The sequence below is a fragment of the Strix uralensis genome, chromosome 13 (genome assembly GCF_047716275.1).
Source record: "Strix uralensis isolate ZFMK-TIS-50842 chromosome 13, bStrUra1, whole genome shotgun sequence".
Lineage (NCBI taxonomy): Eukaryota > Metazoa > Chordata > Aves > Strigiformes > Strigidae > Strix > Strix uralensis.
Window position 1 is genome coordinate 15910829 of NC_133984.1, and position 27650 is coordinate 15938478.

At 43.5% G+C, this 27650-nt stretch overlaps 1 protein-coding gene across 1 annotated transcript in view; it reads right to left on the reverse strand.

Moving 5' to 3' along the window:
• Positions 1-27650, reverse strand: part of PAK3 (p21 (RAC1) activated kinase 3) — a 150456-nt gene that overhangs the window by 101933 nt on the left and 20873 nt on the right. The window contains exon 2 of the mRNA XM_074882659.1: positions 5883-5993. The gene's annotated coding sequence lies outside the window, so the exon portion shown is untranslated. The remainder of the gene's footprint in view (positions 1-5882; positions 5994-27650) is intronic.

Genomic DNA, 27650 nt, shown 5'->3' on the forward strand with positions numbered 1-27650 from the left:
ATATTCATCCAACATATACATATACTGGCTTCTTCCTCAAAAGACTGCCTTAGCCCCCTGGAACCTCAGTTTTTAAGGATTGCAGCTGCAAAGAAAACATCAAGATTCAGATGCCCAGGTATCTTGCAGAGTGTGTTGAGAGCCAGAAAGAATGGCTCTGCCATGAATCATCTCATCCCTAATCACCACACTTGCAGTGATAGCCGTTGAGGACAAATACGGGTAATTTATCCAGTTCTCCTGGGAGAGAGAAGCAAGGGGATCCCAAACCTACACACTTTCACAAGGAATATTTCATTAAAGGGGCCCAAGTCAAAAGCATTTTCTGGACACCACTGCTTATTTTGCTCCCCAAAATGTCAAGGAGACTCTTAGCAGAGACCCTGTGCTATATGAGCTCTGCGCACTGAAGGAGAGTCATGCAGCACCAACCCTCATCAGGGCAATAATTACACTCATGGGAGCTTCATGAAAAAAACCTGGCAAAATTAGAGAAGCTGGCAACAGTAGGAACATGCCAATCTAACTGATAAGTAATACGAAGGCTGCTGAGCAAAGAGCAAAGAACTGGAGTACAGAGCATAAAATATCCAAAAGTGCAACAAAATCACGCTGTGATAAAGTCTCCTTGACACAAGCTCTGCAAACAACAGTGTCACTTCATCTCTGAGCCACACAGGCTTAGGACCTGTGTTCTCCTTCCATGGCTGTCCTTGACATGGAGCCAAACTCATCCTTTCACACTCGCAATTAATGCCCTGTAGGGCAAGCTCTTCTGATTGCCTTGTACAGACATACACATTAGCCTTCCCTGAGATCACAGCACCCAGTGCCCCTCTCCCTTACCTTTCCTGCTGTCCTCTTCCTGCTCAGCCACCCCCTCCCGTTTGCTTTTTCACCTTCACACGGGAAACAATCTTATAATTGGAGCCAGAAACAGATACTCATCCTGCCAAGAGCCACCTCAAAGCAGGAGGCATAGATCCTAAACTCTTCCAGGAAGGCATCTGAGTTAGGCACACTCTTGATGATTAAAGTGATTAACCATCATTACCAAGTTGCTGTAGTGTCAGTTCTGGTGTTCACTCTAAAAAAGGACAATGTCTGATGGCACAGAGTTTAGTAAAAGAGATAAAAACCCAGAATTTAAAGTCCAGATAATCCATCCTGCAGAGAAAGATGAAATGAGCTCAGTGCCTGTAATTTAGTAATGAGAAGGTTAAGATGTATCTCAATCACAGTCTGTATGTACCTGTGCAGTGAAAAATCTTGAGATTATTGGGTGTTTGAGTCTTTTTTAATTTTAAACAAAAGCATAATGAGAAGCACAACAAAGACTGGAGACTGGAAACAAGTAAGAGGAGCATTTTTAGACCAAAGCAATGCACCACTGAAATAATTTATTAAGTGAAGCAGTAGATTTTCTCTGACTTACAGTTTCTGCATCTCCACTGGATGTCTGTCTAAACGGCATGCTCTAACCTAAGTGGAAGTTATTGAACTTGAAGTAGAAATCTTTGGATAAAAGTTTGCAATGTTTTGCATGGGAGGTCAGACTAGCTGGTTAGAACTGTCCCATCCTCTTGTAAACAGGGCCATGACGGGAGAGCTGGATTCTGAGAGCTGGCAACTAAAGAACAGTAGGACACAGCAGTAATAGTTTCCCATCACCTGGGATCACAGTACCGTTACGTCAGTACTTTAGGAGGTAGAATATTGATGTTGCCTACCTAGGATTTCTCCAGCAGTATTAAAAATTAAGATGTATAGTATGACTCATATAGACTGAATGCAGTAAACAAATAATGAAAATAAACTATTGCAATATGCAGTTCAGGAACTCCTGTACCTTATGTTTTAATATTTATTAATTGTATTCCCATAGCAATACAGTTCTGTGGCACCCTGTAGCCTAAAGTCCCTTGCTTTCTAAGTGTTAATTAGGGCTCACATAAATGCTGGGAAGTGAAGGAAATGTGTTTGTCTCTCTCCAATGTTTGTAAAGCCCTACAAGCAAGACCCAAAGGGACTCGCACAAGGTCATAAGTCAATCAATAGCGCTGACTGAAACAGAGCTCTAAACTCCTGGCTTCCGGGTTCCTCCCACAGAGAGAGAAAGGCTAGTAACAAATCCCCAAAGAAGTGGGAATGAGCACGAAAATCACAGTGTGCAGTCTGGCTGTGTTCACAGGTGAGCTAATTAGATTGTGGCCTAATTAAAATACAGCCTTTGCATCTTGCCTTTCTTCCTTGATGATGTGGGCAACAGGTATAGGTGTAAGCCAGGAGACAGCTTCTAACCTTGGAGAGCGTTGAACAGCCCTACAATGAGGCAAGAAACCCAGTGATTTCAATACAGTACCTAGTACACCCATGGAAAGCATCACTGGATATGATTGCCTGCAACAGCAGAGGGAGAGAAATGAAGACACAGAAGGCTCCTCCCAGTGCTCCCTTCCACAGTAAATCTAGTTTTAGAAGCACCAAATACTTGCCATTTCAAATTAAGTTCCCAGGTGTTTCGCACCTCTAGAAAGCAGCTCCTGCACCTTAGCAATTATAATGGACACACAACTCCAATATCCTTTTAATGGCTGGAGATAAAAACTACTTCTGCCAAAAACTGCGAAAACGAGTGGTGATCGCACACCTCTGCACCACAGTGAAGCTGGGGAAACAAAGGCATTACTTGTGTTATGGTATCTCTCCTCCCTTTTTGCCAGGAACACCGTAGGAATGGAAGGGAAACAACTTACAACAGGCCATGAAAATGAAACATTAACCAAAGATTTGACCTCCACACACAAAACCTAACAACTGGGAAAACTCTACCACAATAAAAGAGCTTTTTTGTCTAAAGATTGTTTTTAGAGGACAGCGGTCTGGTCAGGGAAAAAGCTGGGTTTAACTTGCTTAATTCTCAGTGAGGTTTAAGGGTCTGATCAGGAACTCACTGGAAAAACATCACTGTTGTCATCATGTGCCCATTCTGCATCGGCAGAGCTGTTACAAGCACAGGCAGCAGGCCATCACCTCTGGGGAAAGGAGGTTTTCAGTTACCAAGGGAAGAACGCAGCCCAGGTTCTTACTGAAACCTGCAGTTGACATGAGAATGAATAGTTACAAAATGAAATACCAAAGTCTCCCACTACAGAATTAGTTCATGAGCGACCGGAGGTGAAATGCTAAAACCAATACAAGCTTGTGCGCGCAGAAGGACTGAGCCAGAGAGCCACAACATTCAGGAGGTGCCCAAGGCAGCTTCACACAGGCTGCACGACCAAGATAATTCTCTGCCAAAACAGACACCCTCCGGATGCAGACAATGCTGAAAAGTGTAAGTGGCAGATGAAAAGGGAAAAAAATATCTGTAAACTCTGAAGGTAAAAGACATTACTCTCGCCCTTAATAACTCACAGATGTATTTTTCCCTATCTTGTCTGCCAAACATTTCAAACCAGTGTTGCATTTCCTACTAAACCATGATGCCCACAGAAGGAAACTTAAGTGAGCAGTGGTCCGTGAGATGGTATAGTCCTTTGAAAATGAAGTTTCCAAAAGCATTTGAGATAATGGAAGAGAAAAGGAGGGATCAGAAGCAGCAATGAATAAACACAGAGAGACAGGATTTCTCTGTACATCAGAGCTCTGAGCTTCAAAGTCACATGGAAATCCCAGCTTTCCTGGTTTTAACAGGAAATAGCCCAGGAGATAGACTGAAGGCTCTGAGGCAATTCATTTTTCAACATGACAATGCAGTCTACAGCCAGAGCATCACATTGCAGTCATGCTGCCTGTTACTCAGTGAGAAAAAAGATCAAAGAGCAAGAGGGAATGGATCCTGCAAGGCACGGCGTGAATCTGCAGCTGCACTGTTCTCTCCTTCTCACAGCTCACCTAGCTGAAAGCAAGGAGTCTGTTCAAGCTGTGGTTGTCTGCACCTACACAGGAAAGAAACTGCTAATGCCAAGTGGCCCCTTTCCCCTGCTTGATGGAGACCACTACACACACTTGCTTAGAGCCCCTCTCCCATTCCATGGGCAGGTAGCACTGCTGGTTTACTCCAGCACAGGAGGGTCAAAAGAACCGTAACTCCAGAAAGGTCTGGTTGCAAACATGTCTTTATCAACTTTTTATCCACTCCCTTTTCTCTTCTGTTTTGCTGTCACCTATCTCTAAAATTAAATAACATTTGGTGTTGTCACTATGTTAATCAAGAGACACTGCAGACTCAGAAAGTCAAACTCAGTCTAACCTGCTGCATACTCACTCCTGGTACACTTGACGGGAAAGCACAGCCTAAGATGGAGAGAACAGGGGACTCATCCCTTTGAACTGTAAGTGCCTGATGCCCACCCAACTCATAAAAGAAACATTGCAAAGGAGTTAGAGACACAGAAGACTTGTAATTGGAATGATCATATACAGGCATATTAGTAACTGCTATTAAATAGCATGGAAAAACCTGATTCACAGCCCCGCAAAGGATCTGGAACAGAGAATATCAGCAGCACAATATAATGCCCAGCCTTTGCACACTGTCTTTACAACAGGCAGTCAACATCTCTGCAAAGTTGCCTGCTTGTGTTTCGTATCTGTATTATCTTCCACGCTCATTTTGGTTCTGATCTCAAAGAAGTGCTGTTCATCTCTTCTTCCCAAACATCACCTCCCCAGTTCCACACAGCCATGAGCTGCTCATGTATTTCAATGCCTTGAGAATTAGTTACAATAAGGATGCTCTAAAACTCAAAGAAAAATAAAACAGTGCTGGATGATCCTCAGATCATAAAAAAATACAGGGTAGCACTGTGGCATGGACACAGTGCTTTCTGTGACTGTGCCAGCATTTCAGGTGGATTCTTGGTTTTCTTCTCTCTTCCTGATGCCTCCTTACAAATCAGGCTCTCTCCCTGCCTGGTTGTCCTGTGATAAAAGTCTTGTTGCAGCTGCAGGGAAAGGCAAGCCATTTTGCCTGCATGGCTGCCTCTGCATTTCAAGCTTATTTGTATGAGACACTGCCACCCAGCATAATTTGCATACGTACCAAAATGCGAGACCTGCACAAAATGAAGCAGGAAAACCATTTGTCTCTCCTCTCGGAAAAGGTTAATGGCATGGATACTTTGCAAATGTTTACTATGAAGTGTTTCCTAAGCCTCTGAGCTATAGAATTTGTACATAAAAGGAGGTTCGCCCTCTTCCCCCAGTCCCACAATCCTATTTGCTTCAGATTAACACGAGTGACCTCTACTTCACTTGAGCTTCATTCATCACCCACCGAGTAGGGCCTGGTTTTACTGAGTTATTTCCCTGCCATCATGAAATGCTATTCAGCTGCACTGGAGGGGACAAGGCTGCAGATGCAGGTGTTAGCTTTCTATTACATTAACTGTTCAACATCCAGAAAAGATTCCTATTTAAACCTTACTCGGATCAGGAGGGTTGCAGAAAACCATGACATATGTACAAGATACCTGGGTTTAATGCACCAGAACACCAGGCCCAAACATGTGATAAAGAAATCAGGGCTGAACTACATCCTGGTAATTACATACACATCAGGGGACAAAGCATCCCTGCCATGAAGCACCTCATCTCGGCTCCTCCGGCAGCTCCCTCCCTCCCTGTCTTCAACTGTGTCAGTCACCCAACATGCCCCACAGTTGCCATCTTACGAATGCATCAGAGGCTCTGGGATGGGTGCTCTTTGAAATGGCTTAATTTAAATTGACATATGAAGTGTCACCTCCAAATTAAGCCAGGCTGAAGAAAACCCTTCAGGATCTTTCGGTCCCTTCTTTCTTCCCCTCCCACTTTGCTTTAAAAGAGGGCTTAGATGTCACTCACCTCTCTGGCCATCAATAGGAAACAACTCCTACCTGAAAGGTGTCTTCAGTTGCAGACTATAAGGGCAGGGAGGATATGCCCTCATTTCCCCAGTGCTCCAAGAACAACAGCCCAGACTGAAGTCCCTCCACAAGTCAGATCTCCTGTGTCAGACATAAACCCAAATTATTCTGGCACATAAACACAGATCTGTGCTGCAAGAATGGCCATTGGGCAATTAACAGAACGAGCATTAAATCTCACTCCTTTGTTCTCCAGGCAGGCTGCAAGATTGACTGAACGCTTTCACTTGGGAAAACAAATATCAGGCCTGATCTTCAGCTAGCAGAATGCCACGCAGTGCCATCAATTTTTCTGTAACCCTGACTGAAATTTTGACCTATGGCTTCCAGCTGCAGCAAAGCTCTTACTAGCTACCTGCAACTCCTATACCTTCAAATGGCACAATAACTCCACTCACTATTTTTTGCAGACCAGGGAGAGATTTTCCCAGACCTCACTTTTTTTTAAACCTTGCAATTTGGTTCTGGTTCTCCTGCCAGCTGGATACCCCTGACAGGCTTGTCCTTCTACCTCCTCATCCTGTTCTGTCTTATGCACCCAGGCTGGGCTGAACAGTTTTAAGTAAAAAGTCAGATGCTTTCCAAAGTGCCACAACAGCACAGCACAAATCCCCCACTCACAGTGGCCACCCTGTGCAGCACCCAGGCTGCCTGGCAAATCCTGCTCCGATATGGACTAGGTTGCGCCAGGTTTGGGAGCTTTTCCTGTGATTTGCAAATCATCAGATAGTTAAGACACAACCCATAAATACTGTATTTAAATGTTCCACTCATTACTACAAAACAGGATCCTGCCTAAAGAAGCAGAGCCCTAAACTTAAAGCAGAGCAGACAAGTATAAAGGCCTGGTGGCTATAACTGTCCCACTCTCATGGACCAAGGGAAGCAGACTATTTAAATACCCTCAGCACCCCGACTGTCCCAACAAATATCCCATCCTTTAGCTCTCCAAAGAATTACATACCATTCCTTACTCTGCACAGACAGGAATTTGCTTTTGCATTCAGTGAATGGTGGTTGGGTTTTTGGTTTAAGAAACAAAAACATGTATTTACTGAAAATCACACGTGACTCTTGTGATGAGCAAAGCCATTTTAAACAGTCCAGAACATGGAGGAACCACCCAGAACACAGAGGGTGTTGTGTGGGCCCCTCTTCAACACACACATACTGAAACCCAAAAAAGCCAGAGCCTGACGAAGACTGGTAGGATAATCACAATAAGGGAGATTCCTCATGGGAGACCAGAGTAGCTGTCTTTTTTTAGCTTAACCAGAGACTGAGAGGGGTCAGCACTGCAATCCAGAAATAACTTGAAGGCAAACACCAAGGAAGAAAAATAGCTAGTCAAGATCAGTGATTAGAAATAAACAAAGAAGAATAAAAAGGCCATAAGTAAATTTGGACTGGAAATTATGTTTCTATCACCAGAAGGAGGAAGCAGGACCTACTTTTCAATAGAAAGAATGGGGGAATGAAACCATTAACTATCTTCAGGAGTTTATAAAGCAGACTCTAGGACATGGTACCTGCAGTCAGAGAGGCTGAATCAGGCACCCTTGAGCTTCCTCACTACACTGGGTGCTCAGCTCAAACCCAGAGAAGGAAAAAAAAATAAAATAGAGGAAAATGTCAACGTTCACCTATGCTGTCAAAAATTGTTCATTAAAACTAGGCCACAAATGCAGCAAGCTCTGCAGGGAGGAATGCCCAGAGGAGAAAAATGGCATCTTGGTGAACTCAGGCTCCCTGATCATTTGTGCCTCTCCATCACAAACACAGACACTTGTCCCATGCTCGCTCTCTGGGATGAATTGCCAGTTGGGATTTTTCTATAGCACATCTACAATGAGACATCAGGAAACTCTGTAAAAGCTATTGGAATAACTCTGCCCAAAAGCAGTCTCTTGTAGTGGAACAAACCGTTAAGAGGAAAAGTGGTCAAGTTTTTCTGGACTCCTATTTAGTCTCTGTAACTAGAAGTTGCAGGAATCAGAAAAGAAGAGAAATGTGTCCATCTTTAGTTACAACTTTTCAAAGGAATTGTGCTCGGTGTTTTTCCCCAACAAACATTCTTCATCATTTGCAAGTTATGGCCCTAGAGACATGGAATGCAGAAAGTAGGCAAACACATAGAAGAAAGCAGAGTGTCTACTTCTTAAAATCTTTTTTAACATTTTACAACATACAGTGCAGAGAAAGAAAGAAGGAAACTCAGTTGGCCCGAAATAAGCAAAACTAAGGGTTTATTTTCTAAGCTGAGAGAGGTCTAGCATAGCTTATCTTTTTTTTTTTAAAAAAAAGGACATGATACCCTCACTCATTCAATACTTTAATAAGGATTCAGTGTTCCAGGTTTGACATGGAAGGATTATATGCTGGTTATACGATGCTTTATGCAGACATTCTCATTAAGGAAACGGTGATATCTGCCTGGAGACTTAGCCTCCTCTGAAAGCCTGGCAGTGCCACTGAATGACTATTTACTGTGACCAAAACACTAGTAAGGAGACAACATTCTCGTGTCCTTACATGCATGGAGCCTGCGATAGTATCTTTAACTTGCCCCATGAGGTAAAAAGATAAAAGGGAAATGAGAGAGGGAAATCAAGAAAATGGGTAAAAAATATGTGGGGAGGGACACAGCAGAAAGAAACTTTGTGCAGGAAACAAATACCTCCTTCTTGTACATCTCCACTGCCACCATCTCCAAACTCTATCCATGTTTCTCTTTAATATAATCTTCCTATTTTGCAAACACTTCAAAAATAAATAGAAGCCTTTCTGTCAAATATACAGTGAAAAAAATATAAACAGGTTTGTCTTTCCTTTCACACTTTCCTTCTGTCTCACCTGCACCAGACCTAGAAGATTTGTTGGGAGATTTGTCAGTGCTATGGAAGACACTAGCCGGGCTGAAGGCAGCTGGCGCAACACAAGCTCCCACTTTCTGTACGCTGCAGCACCGGGGCTCTACCTACGACACAGCCAAAAGCTTGCAATTTCCTGTGACATTTTAGAAACTGGTTGAGAATCACCTAGAATTTCTTAAGGCATTGAAATATGAGGTGTCCTACCACAGAGAGAATTTAATCTGAATATGCCTGCAGACACAGCACGTGCACACACAGGCAGAGATGCTTTCAGTGCTCACGAACAAAAGGGTTGCTCAAATATAGCTGGCTCTCAGCTAGAATCCAAGTGACTGAGGAAAGTATATCATTACTCTTCAATCCATGCATCTTCAAAGCACCCTGGTCAGTAATGGAACAGATCCTCTGAAGGAATCACTGGTACCTCTAACTCATTCCTACTACTACCCTGAGAAGGAATTAATCTATATCTCAGTTTCTAGGCACTCACTGAGGGATCAGACCCCCACGCTGCATGGACAAGCAGGAAGGATGTCTGTCCCTGTCCCACACCACTTGCAAGCCCTGTTACTGGCAGCACAGCAGTAAAGGAGATGAGAGGACTGGGAGCTGAAGCAATGGACAGCACAGCCCAGAAGCCAAGCCTCAGTTCAGTTCCTGTCTGCCTGGTGCCAGGTAAGAGCAATGCGTAGGCCTCTCAGCAGAGAGAGGCTTCAAGGAAGTATCAAAAAAACAACCCAGTAAAAGGGTGGCTACCTCAGATTTGATGAGTTTTCCAGAGGCATAGGGATGTGACTGGAGAATCAGCAAGTGGATCTCTTGGGACTAACAGAGCAAAAATAATGGTCAACATCTTGAGCCAGTCATAGGTGAGAGAGATGCTGCCTGGTGAAGAGCCCTAAAGACCAAGCTCTCACTTTAAGGAGGCAGTTCCTTCCATTTTTCAAAGGACAGAAGCCAGAAGCCTGTCCAAAAATATTATCAAGAGCTACTTTAGTTTAATCACAGAAGCAAACTCAATTAAAAGAGATGGTACAGTAGGAAGTTGTGCAAAGTAACTTATCGGACTTCTTTTTCTTCTTTCCCACAAAAAAGAAGGTGCTTGGCAGTCTCATCAGAATGCCTTTGATCTCAAGACTGATCTAAGCAACAAAACAAGAAAAAACGAAAGAAAAAATGAAAAAGGCTCTCTGGAAGAATGCAGTATGCATACATCTTCCCTCCACATATTGCTTTGCCTCTGCCTCCCCAGACACAAGCAAGTGACACCTGAAAGCTGGCAAGGTACAACACAGAGAACAGCCCCACATGCCCTGACATGCCTCAGACACTTTCATAAGGCTCTAACAGATCCTCCATTCTGCTCTGTCTTTGCTAGATATGTTAATAAGTGATCAAGGTTTATTGTGCTATAGTTCCATTTCACAGCCATACACAGTGCTCTTCTCAACAGCATTCTCCCTCTTAAATTCCCAAGGGTAGAAAAACACAGTTCATGGGGTTTAAGGATGTTCTGTATTTTTAATTTTGAGGCCATCATCACTGCTAGATTAAAACTGCACTGGCTGAGTCTATCTACAAAAATACAGTTATCAGCCCTCCACAGGCTTGCAGAAGGTCAGGGCAGCCAGGCAGGGAAACCTAAAATTCAAGAAAGACTGTCTGTGCATTAGGTCTTAATTTAGAAGTGCCTTGGGTATTTCAACACTTACTTAAGGTTAGGCATGTGAGTCCTCTCACTGAAGTCACAGGAGCTATTTGTGGGCTCAGAAGTTAGACACGCATTAAGCACCCTCCTGACTTGTGACTTCAGATCATAATGTCTGTGAAGCAGAGTCCACTGCTCAATACCGCCTTGTCCAGCCCTTTACATGATGATCCTATCTGCTCTGGGATCTAAGAGCTGCTATATAATAATTATTTAATTTAAATGACATCAATTGAGATGAGCCTTCAAGTTTGGCTTTTCAGGAAAAAACAGAAAGCATTCATACAAGCATTCATACATGCACATTGCCTCTTCTGATGTCAGCAGAAATTTTGCTGCTGATTTCATGAAAACCAGGATTCATGGTTTTCATGCAACATTTAATGCTCCGAGTGTCACTAAGTAAAAGTGGGACTGTCCCAGACTTCCCTACAGTCGTTAAACAACAGAGTTATCAATGCTAAAGGCAAAAGCAGAACTGTAAACAGTGCCACTTGCAGTAATGATGATAATTGGAGGAAAAAAAGGAGAATTAGTATTTCTCTGCAGCACTGGATGTTCCTAGCAAATGCTAGACATGGCAACAGTGTTCAGTGACAAACACAGCTTATTGTTCACAGAAGGCTTTCTCATAATCACAGTTTTTTTACCTCTTTAGCCTTTATTTTACAAGATTTCTGCCTGGGTTTGCTCTGGCCCTCTGCAATCTGGAAGCTGAACAAGCAGCCACAGTACAGCAGAGAGCTGGAGACACTAACCCTGAGACCTGGGACAGTTCCTCGCTGTCAGTCAAAACCAAACCTGCTGCTTCAGATCCCAGCAAACCCTTCTCCATCACAGGGCTGCTCTGCCTGGCTGGTGAGCGAGCAAGCACCAAGTCTGAGAAACAGGCAAATATTTAGTGATCCTTTTGGCATGAACACTCCTGTTGAGGGGAATGAAAAGTTCATTTGTATTCACATACAGTGAGTGGTTTGTACAGCTACCCCTACTACTGTATATCACATACACAGGATCAGACCGCAGGCAAGGGAGAAAGTGGGTCGTTAAGTCACAGAAATTCAGTCAACCTGTCCAGATATGAGTCTCAGGAGAACATTCAATTTAGATAGTTTCCTCAACCCTCCTGAAGCTCTGTTTATGATCGATTAATCTAGACATACAGAAATGATAACTTGATAGATCTCAGTATGCAGGAGGGTCATTTTTAAAGCATCATTATGAGCATTAGAAAGCTTTAACACTCATGACACCATAAGTATAATCAAGCCTCACCTGGCATTACCTAGCATTGGGAAGAGTGTAGTGGGGGGTAGTTTGGTTTAATTCCTAATCTAATTAAAATTCTATTTTGTTTCATCAGTCAAAGCCATCTTCCATTTTAAAAGCATAACAATGCATACCTGCAATTATGAATTATGTCATTTCCTTTAAAAGCAACTGCTACATTCAATAAACTCCTGCACCTTGGTTGTCCTCAGGGGGAGAACATGAATTACACATCTCTAATACAGAACTTGCCAATTCTGACTCCTTATAGCCCAGTAAAGATGTAAAATAAAAAATTACGAAGGTGGAAAGCTCGCAGCTTTTCAGGGCAAAAGCACAGCTGTATTTCATACCTCACAAAACTTATTCTGTGCAGCACAAACTTGAAAGTAAATATATGGAGTGGGGCTAGGGGAGGATGCTTAAATCTCTTCACAGTTGCCTAGTTCAGTTACAAAGTTATTAGCCTCATTGTGAGAATTACAAGGCAAAATACCACATCCTGAATAATTCAGGAAGTCAGATTGAAGGATGGTAGCAATGCCTTCTCACTTTAAATCCTGTCTCCCTCTTCCCCATACCAATCTCCTGTGACTCCACTAAACATAAAGCAGCAGGCGATAAAAGAACCAGCCATTACTACAGACAGCTGCATAAAGCCCTGCTCCCTCCCTTCTCCCCCATGTGCCTGTCAGAAATGACTCTCCGCATCCATCCTTCTCTTCTTTCTGCTGACTTGTGAATGAGAAAGGGAATGCAAAGATTATTGATCTGACCTCCAAACTCAAAAGCGCAGAGCATCCCCAGGCTCCAACAGAGGAAATCCCAGGTAAGGTTGTGTTAAGAGTGTCCTCTATCTGGCAACACTTTGTACATCTGACAAAACTTTCAAGGTGCCCATTATCACAGATACGGGGTGAAATCAGAAAGTCTGACTGGGGTTTATAAATCCCGGTTTAACACATGCGCACCACGATTTATGAATGTGGTACATTAATGGCTGGGCTCAGCATCACTAAATCAGTCCCTCCTGCTACAAGTATGAAGTAAAGATGGATAAATCAGAACATTTCATTTAGGGTGATTTACATTGCAGATAAATCAACAGGGTGATTTGTTAACACATTGCAGGATCTTCTAATCTCTTTCTGGTTTTCCATCAATCAAAACTTTTTGAAATTACATCACTAAATCCCAGCCTAGAGGGGCAGGGCCATAACTCAAGTCTCAGGGGCAAAACCAAGCAGGCTTACGGTGCGGAGTGATGGTTTGTTTGGGCTGGGCGGGGTGATGAGGCAGCTGGGTTCAGTTCCCTGCTCTGGGACTCCCTACACAATCTGGAGGCCAAACTTTGCATGGGATCCACTCTCCTGTCTTGTTCTACAATTTCTCAGTCCCATGCCCCCATGCATGGAAGTGAGATCAGAGCATGTTCCCCTGAGGGTTGGATCATGATGAAAAACACCTTCAGAAGAGCACAGGGTGTTAAACACTAAGGCAGCTACACTACAAGGCAGTCAGGGATCCTGGCCACCCTGGGGGGCCATGAGAAGAAGCTGAGGTCTCCCTCCAGGTGACGGAGTAATCATTTATAGATCATAAGGATAGATGGAAGACAGGGTGACCTAGAAGAGCATAGACTCAAGAGCATTTCTATGAGTAGCTCCAGTTGGGCTGTGCAAAGATCATGACCGAAATTTTCACATTGAGGAAGACAATTTGCAGAAAAACACACTGCCTGCCCCCAGGACACACAGTTTCCTAAAAGTCTGCTGTAACCATTCTGCTTGATCACCTTCATAATACCAGCCATAGAAACAATTCAGAAGAGACAGTAGAAGAGGGCTGGAATGAATGTCCTCTGAGGAGTGGCTAAGGACTATGGGTTTGTTTAGTTTGAAAAAAGGAGGCTTAGGGGTGACCTCATTGCTCTCAGCAGCTTCCTGAGGAGGGGAAGCAGACAGGGAGGTGCTGATCTCTTCTCCCTAGAATCCAGTGACAGGACATGCGGGAATGGCTCAAAGCTGCACCAGGGGAGGTTTAGACTGAACATTAGGAAGTATTTCTTTACCAAGAGGGTGGTCAGACACTGGAACAGGCTTCCTAGAGAGGTGGTCAATGCCCCAAGCCTGTCACTGCTTAAGAGGCATTTGGACAATGCCTTTAATAACATGCTTTAATTTTTGGTCAGCCTTGAGTTGGTCAGGCAGTTGGACTAGATGATGGTTGTAGGTCCCTTCCAACTGACATAGTCCTATTCTATTCTATTCTATTCTATTCTATTCTATTCTATTCTATTCTATTCTATTCTATTCTATTCTATTCTATTCTATTCGCTCCTAGTAAGGGAATAAAAAAAAATTCAGTCTTTGATGTACTGGTATAATTTTGGAGGACTGTGCAGCAGAGGAGCTGCACAGAGCCAGCAAACAGATACACACCACATCTACTTCTCCAACATCTTTACTGAACCATTTCCGTAGCTCCAGAATGGGGCCCTCAAGGGCAGGGAGGCCCCAAGGACAACTTTCCTCCTGCATCTCAGGATGGATGACTTCTGGTCCTGGCTCCACCCTCGGTCTGTTCCCCATGTCATTCTCAGTGCCTGTTCCCTCAACTGTGAAGGGGAATTAGGAAAGTGGCCTCATTTATAAAGCACTCTGAGATGCGCTGATGACCAGTGCTCTAGAGGAGTGATTTGTTCTTCAGGCACGACTTCTGATCTCCACGGTTGCTCAGTCTTTCAGCACATCCAGATAGCTTAGGAGTCAGAACTAAAGCGCTTGTGCTATGTCTCTGTATTACATCTCACAGACTTTATAAATTCTCTATTTACTCCTTCCAGAAACCAACAAGTTTTGTTTCTTGTGCAAAGCTGGTAACTTCTCCACCACAGAAGCATTCCAAGTTAGTCAGAACCCAAAATACGAGAGCCAGGTATGCCTCTCTAGGTTCCACCTACAAACAGTCAGGCCTTGGTGGCTGCTGCTTTTCACATGAAAAACTACTGTCCTGTTTGACTAACCTTCTGCTTCAGCTTTCATGTTGTAGTGTGGCGCTGAGGAAGCAATATTAGAGTAATCTGCAGTTCAGCAGACATGAAGTTGATTAGCACTGTACATGAATCACTGTCTGACCTTTGCATCCATTTATTTCAGCAGAACATTCATCTGAATTGATCTAAAGGAGCTACTTTCTAAAATGCTGTTACACTGATGCAAATAGTTCTTATATAATTTCTATACAAAGCAACACATTCAGTGCTCTCCAGGAAGCCATTCACAAAGTCCTGTCTGTAAGGACAGAGAAGCAGCACCAGAAAATTAGGACTGACTAAAAGGCATTTGGTTGGGTTTTTATTTCCCTTTACCTTAAGCACACATGGGAGATGTCAGAAGGGAATGCCCCGGCCTCCACAGAGCAGGCACCACACAGCAACAATGGGCCTCTCCCAGGGCTGGACGTAGCAGCGTCCTGCAAGCCGAGCAGGATGTCTCCCTCCATGTCAGATAAAGCCAGAGCTCATGTCGCACACCAGGCAGCGATGAGGGCACAACCACCCCCTCTTCTGCCCTCACAAAAGCATCCCTGTTCTCCTCCTCACCCTGCCCAGAGTGAGAGAGGAATATAACTTCCACTCAGCAGTGCTCTCACTGTTGTATGTATATACAAATACACACAAAAAATACAAATTTATATATACATATATGTATACATTTTGTTCATACACGTATGTGTATATATACTTATGCACATATATAAACATATAAATGCTGGACACAGTTGTATGAACTGAAAGAGCTCAGGGCACAGGCCCAAGTGCTTTACTCTGAGACTGTCCAAGCCCAGAGTATCTGTTTGTTCCTTTCCTCACTGGTCCAGCTGTGGCAGCAGAGAAAACATTATCCTGATAAGACTGTGCTTTTAACAGTATAAGTAATTTTGATGAGGTGTCTGTGTACAGTAAAAGCACAAAGTTTTGCTAGAATCACTTTTCTCCCCACCAGGAACAGTGGGAGAGCAGGGCATGATGGTCTTGCCCCAGTGGTCCAACTCCACACCTGAGCTAATGTTATCCTTAATTTATCCTACAGGTATATTCAAGCAAAACAAATCAAAGAACCTTACTCCTAGAGCCTCAGCCTCTGTAGTCTGGAACAACCCCCTTCAATCCCATAATTATTTTAACAGTTTGGCAATCTAGCTGGATTTTGCCACTTCTGGAATGATTTCACAGTCCAGAGATGCTTGCTGAGGACAAAGCAGAACTAGAGTGCCATTACTTGATTAGATAACTTGTGCTTTTAAGTGTACTGCATGATTATCAGCACATAAACCACCATAATGGTTCTGAGCTCTGGGAAGACCCATGTCTCACATTAACTGCCCAGCCCTAGTATGCTTTGGCTTCTGGATATAGGGCATATTCAAAACCTTACCAAGTGCTAGCACAAAGTTCTATCACCTTATTTGTGTAGTCTCTCCCACAATGGTGACTTGAGATCTACCCTTCAAATATTTACACACACACTTCACAGACCAGACTAGACACTGTTGAAGCAGAGCTGTGAGTATGCATAATACACCTTTTTTTTCCGATGATATTGTTATGAAGTAGGAGGTGAGATTATTCACATGTTAGGCCTTCAGTCTCCAGGGAACTGTCTATGATTTCTATATTTATACTTTCAGGGTTGTCACAGAAAATAACTGCAAGAGATTTTGATCTTGAAAACTGATGCAAATTAAAAAAAATCTGTGGCATTTCCACCTCATCCCCAAAGCTGGGGGAAATAGAGGCTCGCAGAGTTTTGCTCTCCTTTTCCTTAAAACAAAAAGACAGAGCAAAGCAGCAGGAGGCCATCACACAAATGGCAATCATAAAATTGATCAGGCTATCAAACAACTGTCATCAAGAAGTGGAAAACAGATTAATGAGCATTCATTATTGACTGGTCAAGTAACCTGGCAACAGCTCTCTTCAAACGCTGACGACAGCAGGACTCTCTAATCATTTCCAAGCAGGACAGGACCTTTCTTATGCCACTGGTCAGCACAGCTCTGGGATTTTGCTCTTCACCATGTGGGTAAGATAAAACAGGATTTAGATACCATGCTGGCTGCTGTCTAAGCACAAATATTCCAAAATTTGAATTCCCTATCATGTAAGCACCAAGAAAAATGTGCAAATCTAGATTAAGAGATGCACAACTAAATATTTTCAACAGCTTATCACGGGTTGCTATTTTAGGGAATGCTGCCTCTTACCAAATGAAAACACTAGTAGTAAACTTTTGAAGATGAGCAACAAAAAAGTGGTGAAGAAACAAAAGAGTTCACCTGGTAGACATCTTGGTCCCCTGCTATGTCAATGCCACTCTGAAGCCAGGAGAACTGTTCAAGTTGGAGGGGCTGCAGGCTGGGCAGACTCTGAGGACATTCCTGCTCTCCAGTGTACTGCCCAGGTCCATTGTATTAAGCTGGGCACTGACCTACCCCGATTTTACATATAGCTCAGCGTATGTAGCATACACACAGATTATCTTTTTTGTATCTGGACAGTTCAGATAGGATGCACACACATTCAGGGTCGTTGGCCCATGTGCTCATGGCTGGCTCCTGTTCAAAACAGCCTGGCTCCAAGGACCTTCCAGGCACAGAGCAGAGGATATTTATTTTACCAGGTTTCTGAAGAAGTTCAAAACATTTTACAAAGGGCAGTGAAAGGAGTGGAAAGCACCTTATGTCAGCAGTTGGCTCAAGACACATGAACTTGATGGTTTGAGTGCTGCCAAGATTGGGATTTTGTTGTTATTGTGCAGCAGATGAACTGCAGCTTTGTATAAAACAGGTATTGGTGGTTGTGTTAAAAAGAATATTCTACATCAATGAATCAAAAGTGGGTGGCTTCTTGGTTTGCTTGAGGGACTGCTCCAATCAGGTAAAAATAAACAAAGACAGGGATGAAGGCCAAAGACATAGTAGGGAAGTCCCATCTCAAGAAACCTCTGTACTACGTAACTACAACTCACACCTGCTCACTGTCCCACCAGGTATGCAGTACAACCCACATTCATTCATCTCCCACACACGGCTGAGGAATTCAAAATCACCATCGACTCATGCACGGCAGAATGAGTCCTGCGATGCCCAAAGAAGCCCAGTCACAAAGAACCAGAGCAGCCACTCACTCCTCTTCTTTGTACACTGACACTGCAGGCTCACCTGATTCCACCACATGTGTTATATGTGTCCAACTCCTTGGGTACAAAACAGGGAAAAAAGAAGGTGAAAGGGCTGGTGTGGTCTTACACAAGCCTCTCTGTCCTCTCCCGTGCTGCCCCTCCTGAAGGAACTGAAACACACAGCAGAAGCAGCTGGTTCTAAAACTTACAGAAATGTATAGAAGCCTTGCCATATGCTTTGCCTTCTGCATGGGGACCCACCTCTTCTTCCCTACCCCATGCTTCCTTGTTGCATGATTCAGCAAGGCCTACGAGGGATAACAGCACTAGTGGTGCATGTTCCACACAGTAAGAAGTTCCCTCTGCCTCCATTTCTCAGGTCACTTTTGCATCACTGAGAAGCCCCATGAGCTGTCCTCCAGTCCCAATTGTCAAATGATTATAAAGGGATGTAGGGTACTTATGACCATTTATACCATTTAAAGACCTACCCCGTGGTTCACATTTGCTCAGTAATTTTACAGAGGTGATATGAAATATGGGTCAATGTTTAGTGTTCCTTAATATTAAAAGATTGATTGTAGTAGGGGGAAATTAATAGCGCAGAACGTGCAAACAGGATCCAACAGAAGCAAGTGCCTATTCCAAAAGAGCTGGGATGCTGCTGCACAGAAAGAACCAGCATTTATCTGAGTGTCCTTAATAATTGAAGAGTCCACTTTTTGAGCCAACTCTAAAATAAACATCATCATCAGTATTGCAGTGAGGCCTGCAAGACCCATCTCCCAGGCCAGGACCCAGAGGACCAAATAAGCATGACCAGCCTTCCCCAATGAGCTGATAAACAAAATATAGAGCATGAAGTAACATGCGGGTACAGCTAAGGATGCGTATGGAAGAAAGAGGAGGATTTAGGTCCAACAGTCAGTGATCAAAGACCCCCCAGTAGGCTAAACAGCCTTTCTGGTTCGTTCAAGTGAGATAATGGGAGTGAAGCAGCTCCTCACTCCCTCCTAGCTGCCACTGACTTCCAGAGTGGCTGAGCTAGTGCCTAGCATCAGGCAGGTTGGCTGGAAGCAGCTTTAGGAGACTGGGCAGGTAGGAATGAAGGAAAGGAATGGGGCAGGTAGGAATGAGGGAAATGTGTCTGACAGGAGCGAGAAGGTGAAGGGCAGTGGAGGGATCTTCAGAGAGGAGGAAATGCAGTCTGAAGGGGTGACCTTTGCAGTATCAATAGAAGTGAGGTAAAATGAGATTTGACAACTTTCATTGTTCTCTGAGAAGGATGATGCAGGGAGATGAGACAGAAGATAGAGGGGACCTGGATGAAAGAACTTTATTTGTACCTAGTCTTTAAAACAAACAAAACCAGCAGCAGCCTCTCCGTATGCTCTGGATGAACTTGACAAAAACATCAAACTAAAAAAAATGTCTGAAGATAACCCAAGCACAGATCATAATTTAGTCTAAGCCAGTATCAATGATTCGGGTAACTGCAAAGCTCTACATTCACTGAGACAAAACACTATTATTAACAAAGAAAATTAAAGGTACTTGCTCTGAGGTCAGTGAGATCGGAACATGAAAGAATTGAGTTCTGCTACCTCATTTTAATACCATATATTTTCCTAAACAAGTATATCATCATGCCACAAACCACTGTTTTATGTGATAGGGGTAAACACCCTCTCTACTGCCCCTTCATCAGTTCAGTCCTCCCACTCCACATCTTCCTTACCGGCAGCACCTTTTTTCTAAACTGAGTGAAAGTAGAGGTAAAAATACCACTACCAAAAAGAAAAATGAAAGATAATCCCAACTCTTGCAACTGTTTGCACTGCTAGCGCCCCCCTGACAATCTGTCACAATTAATCACTCCCCAAAGGGAAGCTGTTCTGGGACACTGTTCACAGTGTTGTGAAGCCCTGTTTGGGACCAATTTGAAAATAACATTTCACCAAAGATCCAAAAAATGCCCCAGGATAACGTTTAGCTCAAACTACCAGTTGAGGTCCAATGGCTTGTACACACTCAAGTAACCTCTTTCCCTCCCACCACCTTTCTGCTTCTGGCTTCAGATTTCCACAGAGAAGAAATTAATAAACTCAATCCCCACAGGCCATTTTATTTATTAATGGGCAAATTTCTCTCAGTTCCTTCACTGCTTTTCCCATAGCTACTAGACAATGTTCAGATGCCCTTCTGCTTGTGTTATCCATGTACAGCTATATTTCATTTAATTCAATTATACGTGAAAGCCACAGGAAGCCAATATGACAACGCCACCAGATAATCTTCCACTTATCTGCCACAATTTCATCCATAAGGTGCTCTTCTCATCTTACTTCAAGATTCCTGACTGCCTCGTGGTCTAATTTGCTTATTTTAAGACAAAAGCAGTAATTTGTCTTTTTAGTCATGTCAAAGATTTTTGGATGTAGGTAGAGATAAATAAAGTTTTGAGATACTGTATTTCTTAAATAGTCAAACACTTTTTATACTTTTAAATTAGAAAAATTTAATGGTTAATTTTCAGCACTAGGAGGGACATCAGTCTTACTGAGTGCTTCTAACAGATGCATGCAAAAAAATCACTGTGCATTGCACAAAATATAAATAACTAAAATAAAATAAAGCTCTATAATTATATGGCATTTTAATGGGATTTTATAATTGTATTGCATTTTAATGGGATTTGGACAATTAACTCCCTTCAGCTCTTTGCAAATCTCTGCCTTAGGCATTAACCTTGTGCCAGTGTCCACCCCAAACCAATGTGTAAAACAAACTCCAGGGTGACTTATGTCTCCACTGAAGTATAGTCACCTCCATAACGAAAAACAGCCACCGCTGACCTGTTACAGTGGCTGGAACACAAAGCAGGAGCGCTCTATTTAGCCATAAGCCAACGCGGGATTTCACCACACAAGATGTAATGCCAAGAGCCTGGGACAAGTAGCCCCATCCCATACATTTTCTTCTGCTCCACAGTCCAGCAAGGTTGACTGAGAGGGAAGAGCATCATTTCATCAGTCACTAATGCCACATCTTAAACCAATGTGGAGGGGGATGTTGCCTTGGGAATCTCCCCGCTGAATACTAACCTGTGCCAATCTGATTCTCTTTTAAGAGCTGGCAAGGCAGGACAAGTTCACAGACATAAACTTATGGGTCAGGAAATCTAAATTCTCCCTGGGAACTACATTTCTAAATAAAACCCATCCTTTCAGTGCAGTGCTATTTATAAGGGCTGCAAGTTTATGCTGCTCATTCCCTATTTAGTTTAGCCTTTCTCTAATATTCATTATCTCACTCTTGACTTCTTGCTGTCTGCATATCCATTGTCACCTCTCATTTAGGAGTGACTCATTCTTAAAAGGATTTAGTCAGCTGTGAACAGCCAAGCTAAGTACTGTGCATGGCATAGCCAGGGAAAGAGAAACTCTAGAAATGTCTGGGCAGATCTATTTAGATAATCTCAACTGCAGACAGAGCAAGTAGGCAGTGCAAATAACCCACCTTGAGTCTCTGGGAATTTTACTCCCAGAATTTAGGGTCAAATTACTGTTGCTGTCATATAGACTTTAGACTGTGTAAAGGTGCAGAAGCCTTCTCCTCCACTCCATCACTGCCTATCATACCCCTCCAAAGCAGCAGCTATTTATTTCCCTTTCTCCTAAGGGCAAGAAGGAAAACAGAACATTTTACCATCTGTCCAGAAGCAGTGTCCAAGAGCAGAAATTTGACCCACTATCCTATTCTTCTACATGCCATAAAAAAACTTTCCCTGAGGAGAAAGGGAAATAAATAGCTGCTAAGATCACCATCTTTTGCCCCTTGTTGGAGCTGTTGGGGCTCGTTCCTGGCTGGGCAGGGGTGCCTTCTAGTGGGACTCATCTGAAAACACGGCTCTGTTAGATCTCATCTCCTCAGTTTATGGACACCTTCTCCCCTGATGAACTGGCTGGGTGAGTGGCTCACAGGTGCACAGGTGAACTGGGTGGGTGGCTCACAGGTCAACCCGGGAAGCTGCTTATGGCACAGGAGCTCAGGAGAAGCAAGAGGCTGCTATTGGGCTTGAGGGAAAAGCACACTGTGCAACCCTTACATCTGTGGGAAATGACAAGCCAGACCCAGAGTCCAAGATGTCCTCTCCCATCAGCTCTGTGCTTACTCACTTGGGAGAGGAAACTAAGCCCTATATTAAATGAGAATTTACTTTAAGGTTTAAGAGGGTGGCTGAGGATCACAGAGGTGTCCAAAACGCCACACTAGCAAAATGCACCCAGCTTCTTCTTCAAATGAGTCTAATAACCTAGGAAAACCTTGTCAGTCTGAATATACTGTAAGTTAGTGAGGCATGCATTTAGTCCCTGACAAGGCTGACTTCCATGGTGCAGTCACATGCAGCACAACCAGAGCAGATGACAAGTTACCAGAACACCTCACCTCTCTATGGCATAAGAATATCTCTGCTTTGTCTGCTCCCACTTTTTGGGTTCTGTTCAGAAGGACAAAGTAACTCCACCTCTTTCTTCATCACCCATACATACACCCTGTGCCCACATGGGCTGGCCATGCACCCAATTCAGCTATGTAGCAATGGAACAGCTTTCTGCAGTCACGTCCACCACAAGGTCAGATCTCCCTGGGACTGTTCTGCCAGTTCCTGGGACTGAAAAATCAACACTGCCTTTCAAATTCCAATCTGCAAAACAAAGCCATCCCACAAAAACCACAACCAAAGAGAGATAAAGGATGGGAAAGAGCTAAGAATCACCCTGTTCTTCTACCCTTCTTACCAAAAAAGGACAAAGTCAGAACTGGTTTTGATCAAGGCCCTGTTGTAGCTGAAAGCAGTACATTTGAGGGATGGAAAAGGCAGGCAGATAAATGGTTCTAATTTTGGCATATCCTGCTTACAAACGCACCACATAGTAAATCACCCCAAACCAAAGCAGACACCAGCAGAACTGGTATCACAAGAGCAACGCTGAATCCAGGCCCTGGTCTCAGTATCTACACCAGAACAAAACACTGCACACAAGATGTCCACAGCAGTACAGTCGCTTGGACTGTGCTGATGTTTCTTTTGTGTTCTCCTTGCTTACAACTCCTGGCAAATGATATTCCTCACCAAAAAAAAAAAAAAAAAAAAAAAAAAAAAAAAGTAAAAAGTTTGCTGAAACTAGAAAACTAGGATGCTTGCTGAAACCAGATTGGAAGAGTATCAGACAAGTAAGTGTTGTATCTGCAAAGATGAGCATTTCCCTGCAGAACTAATTCCAGAAGCATTTTTCATCCAATTAACAAAGTGAAACAAACTGTTGCTAGGCCTAAGGAATTTGCTTAGACAATCTATTTGGACATTGCTTCCACAGCTTTCATTACAAGAAGCTGGCAACATGAGTTCTCTTTCCTGAAATCAGTAGGATCAAACAAGAAATAGCGTCTCATGGATCAAAACCGCACATGATGACAACCGTTACCATCCAAATTACACAGCAGCAAAACAACAGGACAGATACAGTCAACCAGATCATGAAACTAAACCTGCTTCAGAAAAAACTATAGTGGGTTTTGTTGGATGCAATACAGTTCGGATTGCAAATTCTTAAGGATATCACAAGGTATAGCTCCACCACATTTCCAAAACAAAATAAAATTGAGGAAAATCGCTCTTCCTACAGAAACAGGAAAAACAAACAAAAAAAGAGAATGGAGACTCATTTCTTAAATAAGAGTTCCCTAAGAGTTGTTCAGCTTGCTTGCTTGCTCCAGTCACAGCTTAGTATGTGTCAGGCTAATCTTGTGGATAAGAATGGGACAGAATCTAGATCAATCTATTTCTTCTTCTCCCTATTTAGGGTAAATTTACTTTTCACAAAGTGTACTAAATTGGAAAATACTGGGCAGGGAGCCCCCATTCCCACTATTGCTTTTCCTGCTGTTATTTGTAAAGGCCTAGGAGAGTCCCAAAAGAGATGATAAATCTCTCCTCACTAACCTATGGTAAGACAAGGAAATCCTTAGCAGTCTGGTATGTAGAACACATCATGAAGTAAAGTAAGACCTTGTAGGAAGAGTGCTTTCAGACTCCAAATGGTGGTTGTGTCATCATAGCATTAAGAAACAAAAATCAATTTGCACTGATCTTTTGCAAAGTTGAACATTTAGACCATCTCTTTGGCAACAATCCGGTTGCATCTTGAACCCTTTCCCACATCTCCTTGCAACAGTGAACAAACAGCCCTGAGCAGCAGGGACTTTTCTTCTTATAAAAACTCTTCACCCAACTTTTACACCCCTCCATCCCGTAATGATTCAGAAAGACTTTGAAAAATATTCTTTGTGATTAGCAATCCAGTCCAATTAGATTCACATTGTTTCTCCTTTAGCTCAACTATGCCTGCAATCCTCTCTTTAGCTCTGGTTAACCACTGTTTGTCAGTCAGGTCCAGCATACAGATTAAATCCAAACAGCATGTTCCCCGATGGCGTCACCACCCTGGATGCTCTGCTTCCCCTCGGCAGTGCCAAACGCAGGAGGAGGCAACGCAAAAGCGCCCAGCAAGCTCCTCTACCAGGAGACAATAACATCCAAGGTGCTTCTCATTAGAGCTTGTTGAAACTCACATCCCACTCTCAACTTCCAGCTTTCCTCCCTGAATACAAAACGTATGAAAAGCTGATGGGGAGAGGAGGAGGGAGGAGAGGGGAAGTTAAAATTTATGTAATGAAAATTTTTCAAAGCTTCTTCTCTTTTCTACTCCTAAATGCAAAAATAGGAGCAAGGAGATTGATTTTCTTATTCTTTATTGTCCCCCCTTTTTATCTTCTACCTTTCCAAGCTTCTTCAATTTTGGCAAAGTTACAGAGTGGTAAAATCCCACTGTTGCGTTTTTCTCCTTCATTTTGCTTTGGAAATTTTACAGAGAAGTTTTTGTTGGCTTGTTGTTTTTGTTTTTTTTTTTTCCAAAAGAGTGGGAAAAGAAAAATGCAAAAGAAAATATCCCTAAAAAAAATGCAAGCTTTATTCATGTAACTGCATCAGGAGTTTAAAAATGCTGGGGGTGGTGGAAAGAAGCATTCAAGAAAACCCAAAGAAAGAAAAAAGTAATTATTTGTTTCTGAAATAAAGCTAGAGTTTTGATTCCTTTCCACCTCTCCATCAAAGAACAGGAAAGCATTTTATTTCAATTATGCATAATTTTCTACCAAAACCCTCTTAGGGGGGTAATAAAAAATAATTTTAATTCTGCTTTTTGCAAGCACAGCAGTTTGACACGCACCATGAAAGGTGCCTGGTGTGCTATTGCCACTACAGTCCACTGTATCATATGCTGAAATGTCTGTCCAGAGCGCTCCTTGCTAGAGAGTGGTTCTGGTTCTCCTGTATCTTGTGAAAATCACAGGGCTAACAAACTGCAAAACATCCTTGTCCTTGTCTGTACATACAGAACCAGTCAGTAAGATCACCCACATACAATGAAAGTATTGCATGTGCATTAACGGTCTTCCCCTGAGTCCCTGAATTACAGTTAAATAACCAGTAAATTCTGCACTGGTGTACTGTGCATACACGTTATACCAGACTTTGTAACCAAGTCAAGATTTTCAAACAATCCAGGGAGCCATTATGGAAGCCAAAAAGCAGCTTGAACTTTTAGATCAAAAAGTCTTGAGCTACACAGGAACAATTCTATTAAAAACACACTCACTTTCCTAAAGGGAGACCACACATGCCCTAACAGTTCACCTTTAGTTAGGAAATTCCCTTTCACCAGCAATCTGAATGCACGTGCTGCTTGCTTTCATCAAAGAAAAATTTAGCAGGCAGGGAAGGATGGGGAGAGGTGTTGGTCCTAGGGGAATTTGTGAGCTACAGAATCAGAAAGTAATTTCTAAAACTGTAAACACTCCAGCAATATATGTGCATTCCCCAGGAAGGGCAGGTCCTGTGACTGCCTCTCTGTCAGCGAGGAAGCAGCAGGAAGACAGGACCAAGCCTGCTGAAGGACAACCAGGATCGGGAATTCACCTGGCAGGGGGCACAAGAAGGAAAACACAGCAGCAAAACAAGATTTGGTATGGAGACATTCTGCGACTCGTGCCGTATCAGGGCACGCATTTGATTTTCACACTCAGCCCCCATGCACAGGTCCTGCCCCGTTTGCCCCCAGCAGCGAGGGGGGCAGTGAACGGCTGGGCCGGTGGCTGGGACATGTCCCAGATGCATCCAAGCACAGAAGCCTCGCACGGGAAACCTCCCTCCAGCACCCACAGAGAAGAAGGTACGAAACCAAAAGCTTTGTCAAGTGAAGCATCTAACAGGGACAGATGGAAAAGCAAGGTTTCCAACGAGCATTTGTGTGTAATGTAGCAAGCCCAACACAACCCTCATTCCCTCATTGCTCCCTCAATTCATGCACCTCACCTCTCCCCTGTCCCTCCTTCCTGGAAGGGTAGTGAAGGGTGAAGACACCTCTGCTTTTCCTGCTTCTGCTACAGGACAACAGCTTCCAGAAACCCAGCAGAGGGCCAAGCAGAAAGAAATGAGCTTTAGTTTGCCCCAGCACCAACTGCCAGCCTCTCCCGGAGCTTCACACCCCACCCTCGGGCTGCTCTAAAGCACCAAGTGCCTCAGCCAAACCCCCTCTGGCTCTGGGAGCGGGCTATGGTTCCCATCCTGGAAGAGTCTTGAGGTCTGATTCAAGTGCTTTTCTACACAGGCAAATCCAGATCCAAATTAACATTCAAATTCAGGCCCAAAACACTGTGCTAGTGTGTCCAGCACGAGGTGTGAAAGGAGTTGTTCAGGCTCAGGCTGACTTGGCAGTTCTCCTGCTGCCAGGAGTGAAGAGAGTCCCCAACCCTGAGGACTCACTCTGTTTGCACCACTAACCAGAGTGGGTTTGCAGGAGGTCAACTGGCCAGAAAACAAGGCCTTGGGCAAAGGGAAATGAAAATCAAATGGGAAGACAACATAGAAAGATGGGAAGAAGGGAGCCACAGGATGCATGACTGATATTTTACAGTCTCAACCCAAGTTTGCTGTCCCTAAAAGCCCTAAATATGGCAACAAAGCACTTACAGGCCCACTCCAAAACTACCAAGAGCAGCAGGAATCATCTCACTGGGTTTGCGGGGTTCAGGTCCACAAGGCAGCGCAACATACATGTTTCCCTGAGGGTGTGGGCAGGATTGCTGTCAGATCTCAGAGCAGCTGAGTCTTGTGAACTTCACCGATTTCCCCTCTGAGGGCTGGGCGCAGAATTCCCCACCAAAAGCCACATTATAAGGTTCTCCTGGGAATGGCAGATCTTTCCCTGTCTCAGTGGATGCCCAGGAGCATGGACTATGCTCCTGATAACAAAGACGTGTCTTTCTGCCCGAGACATCCCAGGCACTTCCCAAAAGTTTGTGTGTGGCTCAGAACAGTTACCTTTCAAAGTAATGTCTTTTTAATTTGCTTAAGGACACTTTGTGGTGCCATTAAAATATCTCTCCTGAAAATATGCTATTACTCAGCTTGGAAACGTAATTAATTAAACAACATGTACAATTTCTTTTCAGCAGCTAATGCAGCACAGAGGAAGATGATCTGCCATGTTCTTGCTTACTTCAGTGCCACTTCCAAGAAGGTCTTAAGTTTCTGGGCAAAGAGCCCTGTCCTGCCGCCCACTACACCTTTTTTGATCAC